General features: G+C 34.7%; 1 protein-coding gene and 1 long non-coding RNA gene across 6 annotated transcripts in view; both read right to left on the bottom strand.

Moving 5' to 3' along the window:
* Arhgap15 (Rho GTPase activating protein 15) overlaps positions 1 to 24901 on the bottom strand; it is a 611414-nt gene that overhangs the window by 420342 nt on the left and 166171 nt on the right. The gene's annotated exons all lie outside the window — the stretch shown is intronic.
* LOC116090138 overlaps positions 18374 to 24901 on the bottom strand; it is a 28224-nt gene continuing 21696 nt past the window's right edge. Inside the window, exon 2 of the long non-coding RNA XR_004118577.1 lies at positions 18374 to 24672. This is a non-coding gene — a long non-coding RNA (uncharacterized LOC116090138). The remainder of the gene's footprint in view (positions 24673 to 24901) is intronic.

Genomic DNA, 24901 nt, shown 5'->3' with positions numbered 1-24901 from the left:
TGGCTTTTGCTTCTAACCCAGTTTCACCTCCCTCATCTGACACAACTGTCTCTACCTATCAAGACAGACATAGGAACAAGAACAGATGTTCAATGTTTACTGTTAAGTTGTAAAGCATAGTCATTAGGACACCCGTGGCAATACATTTTTGAGAAAAAATTATAATTGATAAGTAGAAATGTTTATTTTGTATTACCTAGTAACTGTGAGGCTTTGGTCTATGAAAGGCCACAGCTGAGGAGCACTCTTACGTGGCTCAGGTATACAGTAATACGCAGTAGATAAAGAGTATTTCTGACATAGCCTTTTCCTCCTCTTTGCAATGCTTGATTCCCTTGAGTTATATATTTAGCTACCCACCTGTTATTTATTATTTTTGTTTAAGGAAAACCATAAGTGCACAGAACACACAAAAGGACATATAAAGGTGAGTTTTTCTAATCTAATTACAATTACAATACCTTGGGCAAGTGACAAAGTATACAAAAAGATAGAAATATTTTTGTGGAATGGATTGAAAGAGGAGATTTTTGCAACAGAAATATAAGAAGAGTATAAGTAGAAGAGCATGTGGTTTGGGAAAGAGGGACTTTGAGAAAATACTACATTATTTAAAATATAAATTAACAGCATTAAATCAAACAAAAGTGGGATCCAACATAGGATCTCTTTTCAGATATGCACTAAAGAACTAAAAAGCCAAAGCGAGAAAACAAAGCAATCTATCAGACAATATTGTATCATTATAAAATACATTATACTAAGTAATAAGCATATTGTTGGGTGGAAAGACAAGAGGCAGATTGTCAGGTTGAGGACCATGGCCAGACATTGGGATTGGTAGTGGGTTTCTATTTTCAATCTCTCAGAAGAGAAATGAATGGATTAGAGACTTTTTTTCTCATTTACAGTTGAGGCTTAATACTAGAAAATATTGTGTGGCAGTCTCAACCAGATACTTGAAACTTCGTTGGTTAAAGCAAGCATTAAATAATTGACTACTGAGCATCATTGTGGAGAAGATACCACAATAGCTACTCAGGGAAAGGCTGTCTATTTGCATGTAGTGATTCCCACTCAGCCATACAGTTCCTGACTTAATCCTCTTAGTGATCTAGCAAGGTTGACTTTGATGGTCTCATTTTTGGTTAAGAGCACCCTCTCTCAGGAGTAGAACAGCAATGAAAAGTTAAATACTCGTGACTATGAGGGGTTTGCTGCCTAGCTAACAAAAGTTTTGAAGAACAGGAAAAGAACCTTCTGTTGGCTTTTGAAAAATAAGCCTTTTATCTTGAAGTTATAGCTCTGATTGAGATAGTAAAGATAAATTCTTGTATTTAGATTCTAGTTTCGAGGACCACTATGCTAAGACATAACCCTGTGGTTTGAGCCTTAAATGAACATTGAATGATATTGACTCTGGAAAGAGATTTTCTACACAGTTGGACCAGTCATAGCCTGTCCAGAAGATGCTTTGGGTATTTATGTGCCATGCACTGAAGATGTTTGTAATAACTACTACTATAATTTTTCCTTTGATGTATGCTTTTTAAACCTCCCCATACTGAGAGTTGCCACAGTACTTTATATTCCAATGCCACACTTTAACCAACTTCTGCCAGCTGGGACAAAGCTGTCAGTATAGTGATGCAGTCTCTCCTTCTCACAGTTCATACTATACATTGGCTACTTGAATCCTTCTACACAATCATCCAGAACAAAAACTTAGTTTCTGAAAACAGTTTAAATAATAGAGCAAACATTCCTTAATTTTTGAGATAAAGCACTATAATAACAGTTGCTAGTCATCTTTCTAACTATGAGTTCCAGGCATGCTCAGACTTGTAAAAAAGGCTTCCTATATTTCACCCTGAGGCATGCCATGTACTCCTTGACTACGCCAACACCATGTTATCTACTTGTCAAAAGCGCCCTCTGTTCTTCTGCTCCTGCTATTGAAGATATCTTTAACTCGAGAAGAATTGATTTTATGCATCATAGGCGCCCTATTCTATTCCTTTCTCTGTTACATTTCTATGTGCCTAGAACATATGCTAGGCCATTTACCTGCCCTGCTTTAGACTTAGTTTATCACAGCAGCTGATAACAAGCTCTCAGCATTCTTTCATGAGGATATGTGCTCACACATGGTACATATATTAGACCAGTTGCTGACATTCCCTGAAGATTATTATCTATCCCCTCACCCTTTGGCAATTCTATATTCAGATTCCGATTTGTTAGTCAAACTAGAAGGGAAGTATAAGAATTGTTCTCAGCCTGGTGGTAGTGGCACTCGCCTTTAATCCCAGCACTTGGGAGGCAGAAGCAGGCAGATTTCTGAGTTCGAGGCCAGCCTGATCTACAGAGTGAGTTCCAAGACAGCCAGGGCTACACAGAGAAACCCTGGCTCTAAAAACAAAACAAAACAAAACAAACAAACAAACAAAAGAATTGTCCTTGGATATTACACAGTTCGGAACAGTTTCAGATTAAAAAGAAAATCTGATGTTGCTAAGCAGACACAAATGTACAAGTGTATTTATTTTTTACAGGCAAAGGTCATTTCAGAATGTAACTATAACAGGCCATTGTCCAGGTTAAAAATGTTGCAAAGAGCAGCTAAAATTGTCCTGGAACTCTTGTTTCTTGTTTGTACAAGTTGTAGCATGCAGGCATTGTTTTCTGCATCTGAAGAAGTACATGAGGAACTGTGTCCCACCCCTGTCAACATAGCAAATGTTCTGCCTTCTCCTAATTTCAAAAAGACCTCCTGAGTCTTAAGTGTAGCTGCGTTTGGAAACCACAAGTGTGGCTATGTAAGCTGCTGTTATTAGAACACTACTATAATTCTAAGACAGATGACATATTAGTAAAACTGGTCTAAGATTGCAAGAGAATTAGATTTTTACAACGAATACTATCTAATTCTTTTTCCAGTGCTTCATAAATAAAATTCTAAATGTAGGACTGGAGGTTATATGTCTAGAAAGCTATTTCAGAAAACAGGTAAGTATTGTAATAGTGGCTATCAATTAATAGCATCTGAAAGCTATATAAAATAAATCGTTTCCCTTTATTTAAGTCTGATATATATATTTACTTTCTCAAAAAAATACTATAAATAATGTAATGTGGGCTCGAACAAAGCCTCTTTGCCTAGTATGACCTGGAATCCTCTCTGAAAGAGCAAGTAACCTCCCTCAAACATATACATGCTCGCATGCATATGAACAAATAGAATACATATGGTGGGTTTACAGTAAAATGACCTAGATTTTCTCTCATTACAGGAAAGAAGTCTCTTTATGGTTGGATGCATTAGAGGTGTTGGGATTTCTATTAAATATTGATTCATTTTTATCTAGGGCCAATGAATGAAACCATGTTGTATTGTAATGTCAGTCATCATGAAAACTTTAAAAAAAATTATCTTCTATACAAAGGGCAAACACACTTCTGCAAGATTGCTAACCTTTCCTTTTTTTCATTAAACTATGCCTTAAGGATAGCAATGGTCATCTAAAACTGTTTTCAGAAAAATTTAAGCTTCCTAAGACATGTCTCACCTTTTGAAAACACCAGAAAGTTCTGTCTACCCCTGAGTATTTGATGAACTGCAAATAAAGACAGATCTCACTTGAACTCTGGACTAATATCTCTCTTCTGGATCTTGAGCCCAAGAGGATTCTGTGGGACAGTGTTTCTCTGTTCATAGCCAAGTGCTTGGGTGCTTGCAATCTATGTTTTCTCTCACCAGAGATGCCACCGTCCCACACTTAGTCAAGGTGCAGGGAGAAAACTATCTCTTTTGATAAGAGTTAATTGTAAAGGTGAGTTATCTGGGATCTTCCTTCCTAGCTTTAAATGTCATCCAGCATATTTGGATGAGAAATGTATTTTTTAATTAAAAATAAAATAAAATTCACGTATGTTGAAATATTATAAAAGATTGGTTTCCTCCTTAGCAGAATGTAGGCTCTGGCAGAAATATGGTTTCAGGTGTGGGTGTAGGAGGGAACCGAACTTGGATGCTGCAGGATTTTTATCTTCCTGGGGTGGGCTGCCAGTTAAATTTCTGCAAATAGCGATGTCATAAGCATGGTTTGAAAGAAAAGACCGTGTACTTTCTAGAGTAGCAATTGAAAGAAAAACAACAAAATTACAAAGAGTGTGCATATAAAAAAAGAAATAACCACTCGTTCCTTATCCACTTTAAGTCTTACAATGTAAAAAGGCATTAAAAATATGCAGTGTGCAATAACTCTTAAAAATCAGAGCAAAGCAGCATGAATCTTGAAGTGTGCCTGCCTGGTGAACTCTGCTATCTGGTACTAAGATATAAAGGTTAATTAAAGAAACGACAAGTTCTCTCCTTCCCTAACGTGGCTAAGGAAGATGCATTAGCAAAGCCACAGAGAAAGCTGAACAGCAATTAGAGAGATTCAAAAAACAGACACACAAAATGGAACCTTTGGCAAACCTAAAGAGAGACTGTACCTCAGCATCTGTCATTATGTTACAAACATCTAAAAACCTTACGTTTCTGATTTTTGCTTTCATATTCCATCAACCTACCCTCCCCCTTCCCCAGACACACACTCCTCTATAATATGGGTTTCCTGCAGACTGCTAAGCAAACAGGTACTGCAAAGGGACACTCTCTAAGGCAAGAGAGGGGAAATAGCCATATGGATAGCACCGAGGCCAATAAGAAGAGTTAAAGAAACTCAAAGTTCTGTGGAAAGCAGTTTCTGAGTTAAGAAGTTCAGATATAAGGAGAGTAGGTGCGTGATTTTCTTCGAATAAAATCTCTGCCACTATTCATTGCTTTGTCTTTAGGAACTAATCCTCTTGGGCTTCATCTATGGTGCTATGGTGGTTCTTCATATTCTCCAGTTCAGTGAAAGTCAGTCTCTTTTTTTCCCTCCCTCCCTTCCCTATCCCTCCCTCCTTCTCTCCCTCTCCCCCCCTCTCTGTCTCTCTCTGTCTCTCTTTCTTTCTTTCACACACACACACACACACACACACACACACCCCTCTTTTCTTTTTAACTCTCCTGAGTCATTTTTAACATATAGTTAGGAATTTTTCCAGCCCCTTGAACATTCTAGGTTCTTTTCCTGTGATTTAGAATATCGTATTACAGTAAATTGCTGCGACTAGTAAGAACATTCTGACTTGATCAGTGCAACTGTGGTGTAAAGTGTGACAGACAGAATTCTAAACTAAGAGGACAACCTTGTGCTCACGTATCACTCTTGAGAGATAAGTAGGAGATTAAGTGCATTTAAATGAAGACATCAGAGATATATTTGTATTTAAATGATATTACTAATTTGTTAACTATGAAAAATTCCTGCCGAAACCCTTTTTGTTGGAAACTGCATTTCTCATGTAATAATTAGCTGTGGAATATTACCCCAAACAGGTGTCTGTAGCCTGTCAAAGTCAGAACAGGTGATTTAGAATTAGCGTATTAAAAGAACTGTGAATTAGCGAAGCAAAAACGTGTTAATTTCTTGTTCCATCTGTTAATATGAATTCACTGCCAAATATTTTACTTTGTAGAACTGTGCTGGGATTGGCAAGAATATACACTATAAAAAAAAGTTTAAAGGCCTGAATGTTTAAAAATCATGACATACGTTACTGCAAAAATAACTTCTACATTTTTTGAGCATGCATTTTTTTCTTTTTTATCTTTGAAAAAAATAACTAGAGAGATTGCCATATAATATAGAAAGTTAACTAAAGAAAACATACGATCAAATGTTAGGCCTGTAACATAAAAACTGGGAGAGAATATTATTGAAGCGTGCTTGAGTATAAATGAAGACTGACCCACCAGTGCTGAACCATCTGAGATCTATTATGATTGCTGAGAGGCAGAGAGAAAAACGTCCCATGCTTCCATGCTGCTCAGAGTCTGCAACATCCTCTCATACTGAAGCCCCATTCTGGACTCATCATATTTTTTCCAAATACGTAATCCTACAATTGTGGTGCAAGTTGGGTGACTACACCACAGTATCTGTATAATTCCTTAACCTATTGTCCACAAATTTGGCTTTGTTTCTTCCTCAAAATTTCCTAGTATGGAGAAAATCAAAATGTCTTTACCTCCATAAGCATGTGTATGGTTGAGAGTCAGAAAGGGGGTGGCGGGGGGCTTGGCAATGAAGTCTAACTGTTCTTGATGCACATCACCATTCATTCTCGTAAGATATGTGGCCTCAACGGGGAACATTTTCATCCTGAAAGAAAATCTGGGGCTCATGAACTGCAAAACCCATTTACCATCTTTGCATTGCTTTTCTTTGCAGACAGATCTAAGGGAGGAGGAAGGAATTTGAAGTGAATTGAATATGTGAGCTTAGACATATGTTAAAAGTACAGTTAACTTGAGTTACTTTTTTTCATGCTGCTGAGTTGGGTCCTGAATGAGGCAGTTTTGTGACTTAAACAGATTTCACTAATTTTCCTGCCTTGCACATTTAAAAAACAAACCACACTCTCCCATATTGCTGTTTGGGTTTAACAGAGCTGAGCATGCACACTCAATTACTATAAGCACTTTAAGTAAAGCTTAAAGATACGCAGCAAGTTCTTAACTGCAGACGATAGGATAGGTACTGTCTTTCCTCTCTAGTTTGATGTCACATCCAAGAGATTAATCCTCTCATGAATCATCCATAATGACTAGAATAATTTGGGAAACTGAATGAAAAAAATTCAAATTATTTATATCAGAAATGCATAAGAATATGAATGGTAGGCTACACAAATACAAGCCATGCTTGCAGAAGCTATGCACAAGAAGAGGATAGGCAAAATAGAAATACAACATAGTTTTTATTTCTAAAATTGGTCACTGTTTTGACATACCATGTCCTCTATATTTTGTAGTATGTGACCCTCATCACTGGTTATAAAACAGCTAAGAAAACTGTTGTTTTCAACAAGTGAGGAGAAAAATAATATTTTATTGATTAGATCACACAAACGTCTCTAAATGTCTACATCTGGCACTCATATAATGTGAAATTCATAATAATTTATATAAAATATCAAATAATATTTAAATATAGCTAGTGATTTATGTGTTCTACTTCAAACAAAGAGACTGAGAATGAGTTTTATAACCCATCCTAGACATGATCTCAGACAAAAGACAATATTCCCTTTGCCCCATACATGAAAAACACGGTGCTATTGTAGAAAAATCATTGATGAAATAGTTCCAAACTTCTATATTATTAGCTTAAAAATTCATATAAACCACATAACACATAAAGTATTTTATGGAGTGTCAGATTGTGCAGTTCATCCAAGCCTTAGTTGACTTATCTGGGAAGACATTTTTGGTATGTAAATAAAAATGCAAGGAGAAGAACCTGTCGGAAAGTAAATAGAGTATGTAAATTAAATAAAAGGTAGGGCAGCTACACTTTTTATATAAATAACTGTGTTAACAGAGCTTTGTGCATATTACAATATATTCAGATGCATAGCTTTTGCAAAAATAAATTCATTGCTTCCCTCCAAAGAACGGATTAAAACAATTTATTTTATAAAATTTGGATAGATAGGATAAGAAATGTAATAGCCATCCATGGAAAATAAATATAAAAATTATTCAAGCTCCATCTACTTTATGTTAGTAATGAGATGCACTTCATTCAAATTCCTTTCAATTGAAACAGTGCTGAGGAAGCAAAAACATGATTCTGGAGGAAATGATTTCTAATCTTCATGATAACATACCGATATAATACAATTATTTACAATTGACTAAGAGTTAATTTCAATAGTATAACATCTTTCTTGCAAAAATGTCAGCTTTTATTGATGAAACAAACTAAGAATAAAACATTTTTACTTGTGGTATCACAGCGCTGTTTTTCATTCTGTTAACCAAAACAACATAGTAATACTGTAAACAGAAAATAACATCAGACTGCTTGTGTTTGCAGGATTTTATCAAGAACCATAAGCAATGAAATAAAGTACGTTAGCTTTAATTTTGGAAAATACTTTATTCTTTTAGACCATAGCCACACTGCACTCAGAGAAGAAGGGATTGTTTTGCAAATTGTGCTAATTGTCTGTTATGCATAGAAAAATACATAATCAATAATAAAAATTACTGATTTTATGTATTCATGTTGAGCGATATTAATTATTGCACAACAGAAAAATATAAGTATTGTTGCTAACATGTTCATTGTTAGCCATCTATATAATCATTCACACAAAGGCACCAGTTTAGATATACAACTCAAAATGATTCAAATATTTACAAGAATTTCAGGTGTTGTGTCTAGAGGGGCAGATGTCAAGGATACTGCTACTCCACATGGACCACAGGACATCTTCTACTGCAAAGAACCATCATCTCCAAAATACTCCATGCCCTGGGTTGATGAACCATGATAATTGCCAAAAGAATTTATTGTTTCTTATTCTCATTAAATCAAAGCCACAAGATATTTAACCATCATGAAAGCCTTAGCTCTCAACATGGATATAAATAGATCACTACTTTGTTTGTTGATTTGGGAAAAAAAATTTGAGAAAAGATCTCACATAGTTCTGCCAAGCTTCAAGCACATATGTAGCTGAGGACAACCTAGAACTTTGAATCTCCTGCTTTTCCCTCTTGTACTGTGATGGAGGCATTCATTATTAAACCCAGTTCATGTGGTGCTGGACTTTATACATGCCCACAAGTACACAGCAAGCTGAGCTCACAAGTCTAAACTCCTTTGTCCTTATACATGCATCATCTGAAGGAGGGTCTTTCTGCAGAAATGGTTTAGGAACAATCCTCCTTCATTCCAATCCTTCCTTTATAGGCAGATAACTAGCTGGCCAAGAAATCAAGAGACTTACACAGACTCAGACTGATAAGACCAGTTTGACCTGGCTTTTCTTAACAGGGATTTTAGCCAAAATTTCTGTACCAGAAAGCCTGATATCAGGAGAACCCAGATCAGAAATGGTGTCTGCATCATGTCAATGTTCATTGCATGTATTTTCCTGTACTTTGGAACTTGTTTTGATCGCCTTAAATGAAATATTTTTTATGTTTGTAGAAAAGATAGATAGGCCACAAAGAAAAAAAGTTGATTCTACAGGAGTAGACTGAATAGCTGAATAAAACACCTTCATATATATATGTGAAGAGAGAGAGTATATATCATATATGTCATTAAAATATACATATATAAAGTCCAAAATCTAACTTCTACAGTACTGGGGATCTGAAGCAAGGTCTCATAGGTCCCAGGCAAGTGTACCCTGAGCTATATACACAGATGTATTTAATATAGTTTATTTTAATGTTGTGTTTTCATTTTTTGGATAGGCATAATTTGTATAAATATTATTTATTTTATCGTGTTTTAATTTATTTATATTCTATACTTTCATACATAAGTACTGGATTTATATTATTCCTATTGCATTCTTGAAGGCTAGTTAAGCAATAAATCCCTTTTGGCAATAGTGTAGTATACAAAGAAAAGCAAATGGTAGCCATTGGGGAAAAGTTCATGAAAATTTTTGCCTTTTAAAAAGTATTATTTTCTTTTTTTATATTGTATCTATTAGCAAGGTCAGAGGCAAATCAAATTTCACTCAAAGTCAAACGACCAGTCTTTATAATTTCTCTGCATTTATACTTTCTATTGATTTGTATTCTTGCATATCTAAGATATGAATAATTTATTCAACGAACTGATGATGGACTCTGTTTCCCTAGGTAGTTCACTGAATAGCATCATGGAACAGTTAAATATCATTAATTTCAGTCTAAGTAGACACATGCACCTTCTGGTCTTGAGTTACCCATCAATTTCTCAGCTCATTTTTGTTCTCTATGATAAGCCAGCAGGCATACTATTTTTCAATTTAAAAAATTATATTCTAGCTTAAAAATATAGCATGCCAATATAAACATTTAAAATTATATTTATTATAGCACTTCCATATTCTAATCATATATATTTCATATTACATTTTCTTACCAACTCAGTCCTCTTAACTGAATACAATTATCTTTGTTTTACAGGTTACTCTTTCTTTAAACAAGGCAGCATGGAGAAGGCCTATCTCTTACTTAGTCTCTTGCCTGCTATCATGTAGCCAACTGGATGGTGACAGCCTCATAGCATCATCACAAATCTCTCTACTAGAAAATTCTTGCTTATTTTCACTTGCTTTGTTAGTCCAAAATATCATGGAAAAGTTGAACCTAGTTTACTAGAGTGTGAAGTAAAATTCTAAGATAGAAGCTGTTTTAATTCTACTTTTATGGCTATTTTTATTGACTCTACTCAGTGTTCATGAATTTTGTTCCCATTCTGTCTCTTCCTCCACCTCTACCCCTACCGCACCATGTAGCTATAGCATAAAACTAATATGCTGGAGGAGTCAAAATATTTTATCAATTTCTCACAGTTGCATGTCTATAAGTTATGTTGCTCCAGCATTGCCTACTGTACAATGTATTAGAACTGTATATGTAGGTTCATTTTCAGAAAAGGCTAAAATTGACTCAGCCTTTTCCACAAACAGGAAAATCTAGGCAAACTTAGTGATAGTTCAATTTATTTGGAACTGATAAAAAAAAGGAATAGCATCTTGAAGATATTTGTTGTTCTGAGATACGATGATAACTGCTTGAGCTTTCTTATCAAAACTCATCAAGGTTTGATTCTTTCCAAGTGAAAGTCATTCATAGGCAAGCTACACTTAAAAAAATGGTGTACATATTTGAGATTATTTTTTTGGCCGGTCAAGGAACGAAGATACTTTTCCTTCTTCTCCTTTCAAACTAACAATACTCCATCAGCACCATCCTTTATCCAAGACAATCTTCTTTACCTAACCCTTGATACATAAAAAAGGATTTTCATGAGGATATATCAACTGTTGATGCTTCATTTCCATGTTGAGCCCATAGTTTCTTCCACTTTTACTAAGCCTTAGCACTTGAAATTTACCCAGAATTTTCAAATGAAATGCCCATTATTAAATGTCTGGAGATATAGAAGATGAAATTCATCAATATCAACCAACCAGACACCCCAGAACTCCCAGGGACTAAACCATCAACAAAGGAGTACACATGGCTCCAGCTGCATATGAAGCAGAGGATGGCCTTGTCAGTCACCATTGGGAGGAGTTGTCCTTCGTCCTATGAAGGCTCGATAGATGCTTCAGGGGAATTGAGGGTGGAGAGGTGGGAGTGGGTAGGTGGATGGAAGAACACTCTCAAAGAAGGAGGGGGAAGGAGGATGTAATAGGGTGTTTCTGGGAGGGAGAGAAACCAGGAAAGGGGATAACATTTGAAAAGCAAATAAAGAAAATATCCAATAAAAATTTTAAAAAAATTTATGCGTAGTCTCCATAAAAGCCTAGAGAGATCAATCTCTCGTCTTCACAGTGTACGGGACCTGTAGTTTGATGACTATCTTTCATGGAGTCAGTGAAAATACCTTGAACATGGAAAGAAGATGCCAAATGCATTTAGGATGAGTTCACCAAAAAGTACTCTAACCTGAGCAGACCTGAAGCAACCGAATAACTCTTAAGGAAACACCAATGTATAACACGTTATCATTGCTTTCCTGAGGCTGAGGCTATCTTGCTGGCCTTGAAGAAAGCAATCAGCCTGAGACTTCAGGCCTCAGTCTACAACTGCAGGGAATTTCAGTGTCCCAATAAGTCCGAGAATACTGAGGACCAGAGAGAGATGGCTGATCTCCCAGCACATGGTTTGAAATTTCAAAAAGTCCTCAGTGAGGGATCACTTGAGATGATGGGGGTGAGTTGTTCTGTTGGCGTCAGGTTTATGTGGTTTGGAGTAAGTCAATAGGAAACTAATATAGGTATAATCAGAAAATTGGTGAGGTATTTTTCCCAGTCCCAGTGATAAATCCTTGAGCTTACTGAGGAAGCAGCAGAGTAGTCACGTTTGTCTGGAGTATCTCTTCCTATGTGATAGCAACACAGATGACCAATACCTTCAGGCTTTTGTGAAGCACTGAGTAGTCAGATGGTAGGCACCATGCAAGAGAATTTATGTGTTATTTGCTTTGTTCTTCATAATAATGAATAATATTCGCTTTATTATGCATAGCAGCTTATTTATAAACTATTAACATAGTTTCATAGATAATGTATTCAAAGGCATAAACTGATTGAATGCACTTATAAGCAAACAGTAAAGGTCAAAGAAGATTGAAGTGCAGATGTCACCTGACCTCAAGCACATGATCTGAGCAGTTTGGTATTGTACTTCATTGACAATAAAAAGCCATCTGTCCCATTCCTTCTAAGATGAACATTGTCATAGTGACCATGGCTACCCATAAACTTCAGGAAGATTATCTACGTCTTCCTTGTGTTCTTTTTGTAAAGAAATGAAAGCATTGCCTTACTAAAATCTAACATTTTTGACTTGGCTAGAAGCAATGCATCCTTATATAAGAGATCCACAGTGTGCCCAATATTTCTGAGGCTGTTCCAACAGATTTGAATGAAATGATGATGAAACAGGTGTTTAAAAAATTGTTTTTCCAAAAAAAAATTAAAAACAAATCTTAGTTAAAAATTCAATTTAGACAAATTGTTTTTTTTATAATAAAATAAACTTATGTAGAGAGTGTCTTAAAGAGAGTGTCAACTGGTTTTATTTGATTGGCATCCTCTTGGCACTAAATGATATTTATATATTTTAAATTACCCTAAATTTGTTTATAACAGTTGCTCAAATTCCATTTGTATAGAAGGACCATTTTCCCCTGAAGTACTAACATTCTACTGAATACATTGACAATTGAAAGACTATAAAAAAAATTGGTGTGCCTCAAATTTGTTACAACCAAACATTTTGTATATTTTCTATCATGTTTAATTTATAGTTGAAAAATAGTAAGCTTTAGAAAGGTGTAAGTGATATATTATATGCCCATTTTTGACCCACAAAATTGGAAATTTCACATAATTTAAACAATACAAAATATATTCCTGAAATATCCACAACCATAAGAGCCACTGTTTACAGGGCATAATTTTAAAACAGTCTACTTGAATGAGTAAACGCTACAAGCTGGGAATAAGAAGATAATTGTAGCATCCTATGAATGTCCATATTTAGACATAATTTTATACATGTTTATAAAGTAATATTATACTTATCCTCGAATATAGTGCCCATTATGTTTATCCTACACAATTTAAAATGCTTAGATTATTAAACCAAGAGATTTGACTCAGAGCTAATGTCATGATTTATGCAATTAGATCTTTTCATTGATAAAGGGGAAAAAGGGGACATTTTATGAGAATGCAGGACTGTCTTGAGTTGAGCTGACCCCTGGGGAAGTATGGAAATTTTGCTTCCTGAGAGAATTTAGAGTTTTCTGCAAACTCAGAATTTCTAATTTTCTTACTCTTTCAGGTATTACTTGTCAGAAAAGATTAAAAAGTAGAACTAGTTTTCAACTTCCACATTTTCTGTGTTAAATAAGTATTTTCACCAGAAATACAGATTTTCAGCCCAGAATTTCACACCACATTGGACTGAAAATTTTCGAAAAGGATATAAAGTGTCTGAATTATTTTTAGTCAGAGGAAGAAGTATTATTTATACCTAGCTATCATTTTTTTCTGTTAAAGTTTAACAAAAAAATAACTTGGAGAATAAAGTAAAATTGGAGTGCATGCGGCATTAGATGGTCATCAGCCACAGTAACCTTCAGGAACAGCGGTGGTGTGCTTAGATCACAGTAATAATGTGATATGGAAGTAAACTACATGGATGTAAGATGGGATTAACAGATACGAATCATTAAAAATTCTTTGTGTACCTGACATTCATTGTAGTTGATTCTTTCATCCAATATGTGGAGAAAAAATTATTTATCTATTTAGAAGGTTCAAAGACCAAAGTTAGCAAGGTTAAAAACACATTCAATGTCTTTCTTCCAGTATATTGCAAAGTTTAAAGTTAAACAGAAATTTTAGATATAGAAGTTCTCAAACTCTCAAATCCAAATAGTCTGTTTGACACATGATTAAGTAGCAAAATGGTATCATATTTACAATCTAAAATACTTAAAAATATTATACATATGTATATACCTACTTACCAACATAGACATATATATATATATATAACATATTTGCATGTATCTTTATATAGATAGATTACCTATATAATCTAAAAATTCACTAGAGCAAGAAGGAATCAATTCCAAATAATGCTAATTTTACATTAACCAATATTTGTTAAGGTATTATTTTATGTTTAAAAATGTCCTGACAGGGCCAAGGGCCTCTCCTCCCATTGATGACTGACTTGGCCATCCTCTGCTATGCAAATGCTGCTGGAGTCATTAGTCCTACCATATATAGTCTTTGGTTGGTCGTTTAGTCCCTGGGACCTCTGAGGGTACTACTTAGTTCATATTGTTGTTTGTCCTAAGGGGCAGCAAACTCTTCAGCTCCTTGGGTCTTTTCTCTAGCTCCTTCATTGAAGACCCTGTGAAGGTTCTATGCCCTAGTGTAGGGGAATGCCAGGGCCAATAAGCAGGAGAGGGTAGGGTGGTGAGCAGGGGGAGAGGGGAGGGAACAGGGGTTCGCTTTTGCTTTTGTTTTTAATTTTAATTTAATTTATTTTTTTTCTTTTATTCGGGGGGAAACTGGGAAAGGAGATATCTTATGACATGTAAATAAAGAAAATACCTAATAAAAAAATGTCCTGACATGTTGGGCACTGGTGGTGCATGCCTTTAATCCCAGCACTTTGGAGGCAGAGGCAGGCAGATTTCTGAGTTCGAGGCCAGCCTGGTCTACAGAGTGAATTCCAGGACAGCCAAGGCTATACTATACAGAGAAACCCTGTCTTCAAAAACAAAACAAAAAACAAAACAAACAAACAAACAAGAAAACAAGAAAAAGAAAAAAAAAGAAAAAACCTAAAGAATAAAATTTACCCTTAAAAAAAATGTCCTGACATGCACTATAAGGACAGAGAAATTAGAAAGAATCAAAATGGTACTAGAATATCTTATCCACACACCAAATGATCTTTGTACAACACGGAAGTGATTTTTATACACATTGCTGCTGTTTTTATTAATATTATTTTCACTTTTAAGGAATAAGGCTGGTTAAAAAAAAGTCTCTCCTATCCTATCTTCAAAACAGTGAGAAGAGAGTGAAAAGATGATATACAATGTAGGAAATAAATTGTGAAAACTTATACCAGTGCAAAGTGTCTGTTCATGGGTATATATAATTGTGGCTATTGCATTTGATGAATCAGGAATGTCTCATTAATATTTGATCCATAAAATATATCCATTTAGAATTTTGTTAAATTTTACTTAAGTAGTTGACTCTCAAAACCACTCTTGACATTACAGAACTGACCATACTCTCTTAGCGTTCACATGAGGATGTCACTCTTGGACCGGGGTACAGTCAAACATATGGACATGTGTAAGGTATTCATCCTGCAGTTACCAATAGATACAGTGGCACTATTGCTGCATTGGTAGATTTGCTAATTCTCTGCTAGAGATAAGTCACCCAATATCTTATATATAACACACCCCAAATCACTGCAATGACTTTTCTAAACTATACGATTTCTTCATGTCTGTGTTCTAGCCTAAGGAACATAGTCATGCCCAGTAACTGCTCTTTCTATAAAAAGACACCCAGCAGCTCTCTGTTCTTGTTGGATGGGCTCCTTGCACCTGTCAGGTGTGAACAATGAGACGTCAGGAGCAAGCCAATCCACAGATGCAAAGGATTCCTTGTCACTGCCTAGGCTCTAGAGAGCTGTTTGTCTAAAAACTTCCAGGTGATAATATTTGTAAGAATGTTGTAACGCAAGAGCTAAAGCTATGTTTTGTTAAGCCATTATACTAACACGCATATTCAAGATATTCTATGGAAGATGAAATTAATACTTAAGAGATAACTTCAACTCATGTTTATAGCATTTTGCTGAGTGTCAATATATGGTTACAATATTTGGATAAGTGTTTATTAATTAATCATGTATCCCTAAGGCCACACATGGTTCTGTTCTTCATTTTAATCTTTTCGTGTGCTACCTCATTGTTCAAGAGACATTATACATAGCTTATGCACCAATATAGCACAAGGAAACTTTGCAGCTTCTACATAGATCCTGGGCTAATACTCTTTCTATTTTTAAACCCTGATTGTCTGCCCCAAAGCAGTTCAAAGTCCATTCCTATATGAATAGGTTATGCAATTTGTTTACACAGCTTAACAATCTGTTCTTTATAATTCCAAATATTTCATTAACTAATGCTATTAAATGCGATAGTACAAGTAAAGAAATAACTTGTTAATGCATTTGCAAGGATTTTATAGATTTTCATTGCTATAGAAAGAATAAAGAAGACTTTCTTGATTAATTTTTGCCTGAAGCATAATAACCATTCCACTTATCCTCCCTATCATTTAAGTGACTTCCCAATATGATTCTTTCCCAATCTTACATGAATATTTCTCACGAAAGGAAACTACTGGACCTATTTTAAGTCACTGAAAAAAAATTTAAACACAACTTTTAGTGCTCAGTTTTACACTTCTATGGAAAACACTTGAATTGCTTAAATAAGAACACTGCAGATCTTAATTAATTAAAATGCCTAGATAAATTTAAGGGAAGTAGTTTCCTCAACATGGAAAATAGTGGGAAGAGAAAAAAATGATCCACATGAGGCACAAAGACTGGAATAAATAAGAGATGAGGAACTCTTCAGACAACTGGAGAAATTCAATATATGATTCAGTTATATCCCACACACCACGATAACCACCAAGGGTTTCTCAGTAACACATAAGATAACTCATGCTTACAACAAGATGTCTTCCATAAGGGTTATATTAAATTATATACATAAACACATAAGAACAAGAGATGCATGTATAGCAGGCTTCCTCACAAAGTCTATATACCATCTATCAATATTTAAAGAAGAATACTCAAATCACTGGAAAAGTACAACTCAAATAAAAATTTAAGAATGGAGAGATTTTTTTAATAGTACTAGATTTGTAAAAATTATTTGGCATTCTGCTTTTAATTATTAAAGTGTACATTTGTTCAAGTGTTTCTCATGATTATAAACTGACTAAATAAAATTTTATTTTTAAATTTTTGTTTGAAGATCTTAAAAGAGCATTAAAAACAAATTGGCTCTTTTTTCTCATCATATCAACCACAAGCACAAGAAAAAGTCTTTCTTTTTGTTTTGGTGATACACAGAGTGCAAGGAGTGATCCACAGGGGAAGTATGCTATTCTACCAGAGCAATAACGTTACAAGTAATAAGTTCAGAGTCCATCTGATGTACCCCTTAAAGCTTCATGATGGACCCCAGTTTCAAGACCCCAAGTTATCATTCAAGCCTTTTATTGATTACCAACCTGTAAAATACCAGCAAAAATATTTGTTGGAAGGTTACATAAGTTATTAAGTGACAACAACTAATAGAGTATTTGATGTAATATTTAATATCAATGTTATTTGGATAATTTAACATGCCATAATATATTTTAGTTTCTTCCAAGGATCATAATCCCATACTTGATTATCATATATGTGAAGAGATTCAAGTCATGCCTGTGGGTTTTGTTAGCACATTTATTTTCAGATTAAATCTTTACCTAGATGTAGGATGAGACTGACATTAATAAGAGCAGTCAGTTGGCATGGATTGGCTGAAGTGAGATTCAAATCGGTATAATGAGTTTATGTTTGAAAAGTACCAACATGTCTTAGAAAACAATTATTGGGAATTTTATGGCACTAAGTTTTTCATCCCCGTGACTGAGGCTCAGTGGAGCCATCATGGTCATCTTGTAGTGCTACAAGTGGAAATTCTCAAAGATGATATTGTAATGATAAGGTAAATCAAAGTGCTAGCAATGCCATGGGGTGCTAAGGAGAAGAAAAACATCTCCTTTATTACAGAACTAACGAGGGATTATAGTCATTTGAGGTGTAATCCCAACATTACCTTTTTACTAAGTCTGCAACATAAGAAGTCATAGTAGACAGCGGAGGACTAGTATCTGTTTAGCAATACACAGGTCAGTGCAGTACTGAAGGGCTAGATGGCATCGCAGCAACTTTCCCCTTATAACATGCCAAATATGTGCCAGAGAATAGAAAGACAACTAAGAAACCCTCACAGGAAAGAATTTTTTCTTGTAAATCAGAAAAATATGACTTAATAATTAAAATGTGTGGTCTTTAAAGCAGTACATCTTGATTATTGTTACTACTGCTATAATGAAACACCATAATCAAAAGCAAGTTGGGGAAGAAAGGGTTTATTCAGCTTGTGCTTCCACATGACAAATCATCATCAAAGGAGTCAGGACAGGAACTCAAAAAGGGCAGGAAAAGGGGCTGATGGAAAGGCTATGCAGCAGTGCAGCTTACTGGCTAGTCAGCATGGCTTACTCAGTCTGCTTTTTAGCAGAACCCAAGACCAGCAGCCCAGGGGCAATACCACCCATAATGGGCTAAGCCCTCTCCCATATATCACTAACTCAAAAAAAATGCCCTACTGGCTTGCCAACAGCCTGATCTTAAGGAGTTATTTTCTCAATTGAGGCTTCTTCCTCTCTGATAACTCTGCATAAATCTAGGCAGCATACAAAGTAAAAATGTGGAGGGATGGCCTAAACAATGGGTAAGGTATAAATGACAGTTATTCCTAGTAAACTAGGACTAAGGTTAAATGACATTCTATATTTTGACATAGTCAAAGGAGGCTACATAAAAAAAATTTATAATTTGATATTCTACGGAGTTTAGTCTCTTGATTTAAAGAGTGAGGCATTCCATGTGAGAGAGCAGAGACAGAAGACCAACCTAGCAATTCATAGGGATGTACACTACAGCTGCTAAAGAAATACAGCAGCCTATATAGCACTATAGACTCTAGAGGACTGCTCCAATTCGAAGCACTCTCCATGGTATGAGAGCATCTGAGTTGGCCAGCAACTCAATCATTGCTCAATTCTGTACTCTGTACACTTGTTGGAGCTCCCCTAGTAATACTTGGATTAAGTTCTCTCATTTGCTATTATCACCTGTCAACATTATTGCTATTAAAATAACCATAACAACAATTTGATTTAGGCAGGCTTGTTTGTTTCCTCTTCCTAAAGACTCCTCTGGAAGAGAATTAAATATAACTTTTTCTTTTTCACTTTGAACACTCACTTTTTGATGTAATTATTTGATGTAATTATTCAAGAAGAGGAAAAACCAGGATATAACATAAGTGCAAAATGAATATTCCATTAAAATCAAGACGCTGAGACTGCCAACATATAGATTAAAAGTCTTTGAGATTTATATGGGTTTTCACTAAAGCATAGCTCTTCATCCTAAGGCTTCTAGAAGACTGTATAGCCCAAACTGCTTCTGCTTACACTGAGAGTCTTGGGGCAGGAGTGCAGAAAGCATGTTGGATTCAGTGGTGCTATGACATTGAAAAGCCACCTCTCAATAATCATTCACCTTCTGCACTACCCACTAAGAAAGCTGTTTTCTGTCTTGTGAATTCAGGTGTCAGATGGATCTGAAAGCAAGACATGTCCTTGCAGCATTCCCCTGGACCACTCCTTGCCAATTTATGATGTCTGCAGCAACAATATAAAGTTAAAAAACAGCAGCAGTGTCACTAGAAGTGCTTTGAGATTGAGAAAGAACTGTCAGTGTCAGAGGTGGCTCTTTAGAGAATTGAAAACGCTCTTCTTTTCCTTCAGGATCTTTTTCCTTGGTTTGAAAACAATGGTGAGGTATTCTTTACAAGAGTGACCACCGACAAGAAGTGATGTAAGCCCTAAGGATGGTCAATTGTTCTAAAAAATAGGTAGTTGCAGGGAAGGGTAGAGGCTTGTATGGAATGGTAAAAATGATGAAATATACTTTTGAGCTTTAGAAAAGTAGCATTTGTTTGGAAATTCCTCCTCAAACTTTGTTCCCAGAGCCCTGCATCCATTTCCTGTAACTACAAGACTAGTTCTGCAGATAAACACTAATATTGCAATAAATCATGAAGTGCCAGACCCTACCAGATGGTTACATAGAATTAAAAATATATGCGAAAATAGGTTCTAAAGTAAGATGTATAATGATGTAACTCTTACCAATTCCAAGATTTGCCTGCTATCACCAGCATAGATGACAGATCCTGTCTTTATCTACTGTAATCCTGACTTCTCCCACCCTTCCCTGTAAGACTCTGTAAGTTCCCTTCTCCCAAGTTCCCATCCATTTATACTAAGTCTCACAACCTTCATCAACTCCATGACACCTCATGTGTACTACTCATAGCCTGATCTCAAATCCTGTCTTTTGTCTTTTAATTTATATTCTCATTTCTAACTAGGTTAAATTACTTTCTACCTCACGGCAGAGTCTGTATTCTTAGAGAACACTGATCTCTTAAGTTTGTTCCTCTCTGAGACCTGCCCTACAGGTCTCAGAGGGTGGAAAGTGCCCTACAGGGAAGAGAAGTAGACTGTATGTGCTCTTCATGGATAGGGATAAATCACACATATGTACACACTGTGTAACTTAAACCAAGTAACATATTTCTTTCATTCAGGAAGAAACTGTTGCCTTCTTTCTTTTCAAACATCATTTTCTGTCTTTTATGAGGCATAAGATAGTATGATAGACCTCTAAAGATGAATTAGAAATCAATGCATTTTTACTTCATGATGCTGAGTATTTGCTCAGCCTGCACCTCATTTCCCCATTTATAGATATAAAGTTGTCTTGAGCATTACAGTAACTATTAACTAAGCTAGTATATCTAGTATATGGCCGAGATTTATTGGTTATTCTTTTATTGTGATTAAATTAATTTTCATTAGCTCAGTTTTCAATTAAGATTTCCTTTGGGCTCTCTCCAAGTAGATATTTTCTGTTTGAAAGCAGAGTATGGTTGTAGGCTGAAAAGTAGCAGATCAAGGACCAGAAACTCAGGCTGCATGGTAGAGAACTGAACCTTCCAATTCTTACCCGGTTCAGGGTCTTCCTAGTTTATCACTGTTATTTTTTAAGCTTAGAATTCTTTGAAAAAATACCCAACAACTATCTACTTTGTTGATATATTCCACAGTCTATGATCCATTTGCTAGGGAGCTGCTGAGCACTGGAAAAATGCCTTTCTCCTTCATCTGCTATTGCTTTCTAAGAATGAGTTCTTGAAAGTCAAACTTAAGCAGAAGTAATGAGTGCCACGCCAATCCAATGATGTTACTGTGCATTGTGCTTTGACCAGACTGATGTAGATAAGCATAGTGACCCAAGAGATATATGATGAAGATGCTTGCTCTATCTAAAGATAAATTTCTAGTTTTCTGATGTACAGTCAACAAAAAAATAAGCTCAACAATCAGTTAGTTTCATGCTGGTGTTCACATGAGTGGGTAAAATTCTGTCCTGTTTGTGCGATTACTTACTTTTTTCATTGATTTGTTATAGCAACCAGTGTCATTCTGGTTAATATACTATCCACTATGAAACAGAAGAGAAATGTATACATCTTACCAAAAGCTAAATATTGATCTATAAAATAACTCAGTTTCAGAAGCACCAAGAAGTTCATACACTAATATTTTTCCAATTGGAGCACTTATTCCTATAAAATTATGTTATTCTCGAAAATAGTGTGTTCACCTCATTCACATGTTTAAGTGTTGGGATCATGGGGCCTTGACCATTGTAAAGGTTGTCTTAGGATCTTTAGGATATGTGTTAAAGAAGATTCAGTTGTTACAACAGGAAAAATTGGGATAGGTGATAATTGATCAAAAAAGAAAACTTGTGAGGTACTTTAGAGAAAAATGGTTTAGCAAATTACAATGGAGTGAAGTTTTCAGAGGTTTCATGAATTTGTATTAAATATGTTCTTTTGCATATTAATCTGAACAGATTACTTATTTTTCTCTTACCTCTGTTTTTAAGTATATATTTTTCAAACTGAATAGGCAACAACAAAAATATGTTACTTAGAGCTTTACGTTAAGTATCCATCACTATAACATCAAAACTTAAATTTGAATATAAATGAAGAATTATCAAATTATCTTTTTAGTACTTAATGTTTTGAACAGAAATGCTATTTATACTTCATTTCTAGAACATCCAGCCTTAAGTCCCATAATCTGAAAATGGCTAAGCCTCTGCCTTTCATCAAGTGCACACTGAATTAACAAAGCCATGGTTTAAAGTTTTGAAATCATTAATATTGTACTCTCTGTCAAAATATATATAACATAAATTCTTAGTTGTACAAAATGGATATGTTTTTGCCTAGCCTGTATCAAATGGGCATCTAAACATTCATAAGCCTCAAAATATGAATATATATGATATGCTCATGTTGCATATTCATATGTAACAGTAGCAAAACTAGCTAAGAAACTTCTTAAAATATTTCAAATAATTCCCTTTGTTGTGAGAATGAAGTACCTTAATCACTTTTAAAACTTTGGGACTATATCAGACACTTAATAAAGAGCCAATAAGATTATTTGTCCTTCCTGTGAAAATGACTGCTTCCTCTCCCCGAGAGCTTTACTTGATGAATAAATAACTCTGTGAATGAATATTGGATCATGAAGCTTTTCTAAGTATAGGGCCACCACCTTGATTGATTAAATGGTGTCCAAAAGGATATTAACCCTGTCATGCCCCCAAGCACATACCAAAGAGTCTGGAAAATAGTAAGGGTGTTACTTCGAAGTAAGTTTTTAAAAAATGAATTCTAAGATAATTTAAAATGTACATTTATATTTATGTATGATAAGCTAAGTGAAACACATATGGTAACAAAGGGTTTACAGAAAAAATGGTTAAAGCTAGCAATTCTGGTGCTGTGGGATTAATATTTTGGCTTAGTAATATTATCACTTAAAACTAATGGGGTCAATATATATTTCTAGAAACAATCAAGAAAATAGCTCCTAAATTATATTTATGCTTCCTAGCACTGCTAAAATTAATGGTCTTATAAAATTCCTATTATAAGAATACATTTTCAAGTACTACAAAATCTGTCATAAATTATTTTGCATAAATAGTTATTTTTTAAAAAAATCAATGACTATTTTAAAGTTTTAGAGTTAAGAAGAAGAGTTTTTATAAAGTTGCTTTGGAAATGATTTATGAAAAAATTACCCTTCCTTCCATCATAATAATTTTAAAGGGACTGCCTTTTCTATTAAAATTTTTTAATTTAATTTTACAGGCTGTTACTCTATAAATAGAACAATCCATTTAAAATGGACAAGGTGAAGTATATAAATGACATTATTAGTGTTGCTACTAACAAGTTTTGAACTATGCATATTTACACATAAATAAAGCTAAACCAAAGAGAATACAAATCAAGAGCAAATGAAGATTAGAGTGGCATGCCTATTATTTTCTTAGTTTAAGGTGTAAATGGATCAGAATAATTGAGGAATATTGGCATTGTCTTGTATTGTATATGAACTTATATTGATAAATAATTGAACTTTAAAAGTCAATAGAACTACCTTATGAAATTTCTTAAAATTACCTTAATATTTTCATTTTATAATATCATACATTATGAGTTAGATATTAAAACTCACCTCAAATGTCAGATGAAATTGACCCATCAGTAAAAAGCACAAGCTACTCTATTCAAATAATAATAAGATACTTTTTTAAGGCACAAAAACCAAATACTATTTCCACTCATCATTGATTTTGAGTGGCAACAGTGTAGCCTTCAGCAAACACTACCAAGGGTCAGAGGGGTTTTGGAGAAACAGTTGTAAATACTTTTATTCATAAAATTCACACTATGTTGGGACTACCTAACCTTACTTACTGGTTAAATTTGACTAGTGTTTGGGTACAAACTTAAAGATAGGAGAACTAATTGTCAATTAGTTATTTTTTGTTTATTTGCTTATTTATTTGTTTGCTTGTTTGTTTTGGCTTGGGGTTTTGGTTTCTTAAGACAGCCTTTCTCTAGAACTCACTTTGTAGAATAGCTTGGCCTCACTCTCAGATTTGCCTGCTTCTACACCTCAAGTGCTGGAATTAAAGGTTGGCACCACCATTGCCAGGCTAAGCATTACTATTTTGTGTGATAGTCTCAATTCTAGTCTAAGTGGTGAGAAGGAATGAAGGAAATAAAGTGCATACACCTGGAAGGATAAAGGTCATATCTAGTAAATTGAAATTCAAATCAGAATGCCTCAATTAAGTATATAACTCACTCAGTGCTACTTGTACTGGTAACAAAAGAGGTCAAATGGGAACAGAAGGCCCTTGCTGGATAGTCTGATGTGTCCTTTTAGAACCTGTTAGATCCTAATAAGATACCATGCAAAATAATTTACCTTCCTGAAGCAGCATTTATTAAAAATCACAGCTATTATTAAAAATCACAATTTTCATACATTACATATTAATTAAAACTAAATTTATAGATGGATATTGTGCTACAGACTTATAATCTGAGTACTTACACAAGGGTGAGGCCTTCAGGCCAGCCTGGGCAACAGAAAATGGTTCAAGGCTGGTCTGTGCTTAATAGTGAGCTATTTTTTTAAAAAAAAAACTAATTATAGTAATAAAAAATAATAAATTCACATAAACTTGATTGAAAACAGGTAAGGTTCTGGTATATATGTATATGTATAATATTTTCATATAGATTTTAAATTTCAGGAATAGAAGCAGAGTGACTTATATATTTTTATATTCATTGTTTACTCATACCTGCAAACATTAAAATACTAACTTAGAAACCGTAACTCTCTAATATGT

Source organism: Mastomys coucha, unplaced genomic scaffold, assembly GCF_008632895.1.
Source record: "Mastomys coucha isolate ucsf_1 unplaced genomic scaffold, UCSF_Mcou_1 pScaffold15, whole genome shotgun sequence".
Taxonomy (NCBI): Eukaryota; Metazoa; Chordata; class Mammalia; order Rodentia; family Muridae; genus Mastomys; species Mastomys coucha.
Note: the sequence above shows the minus strand (reverse complement) of the source record. Positions and strands in the feature narration are given on the sequence as shown.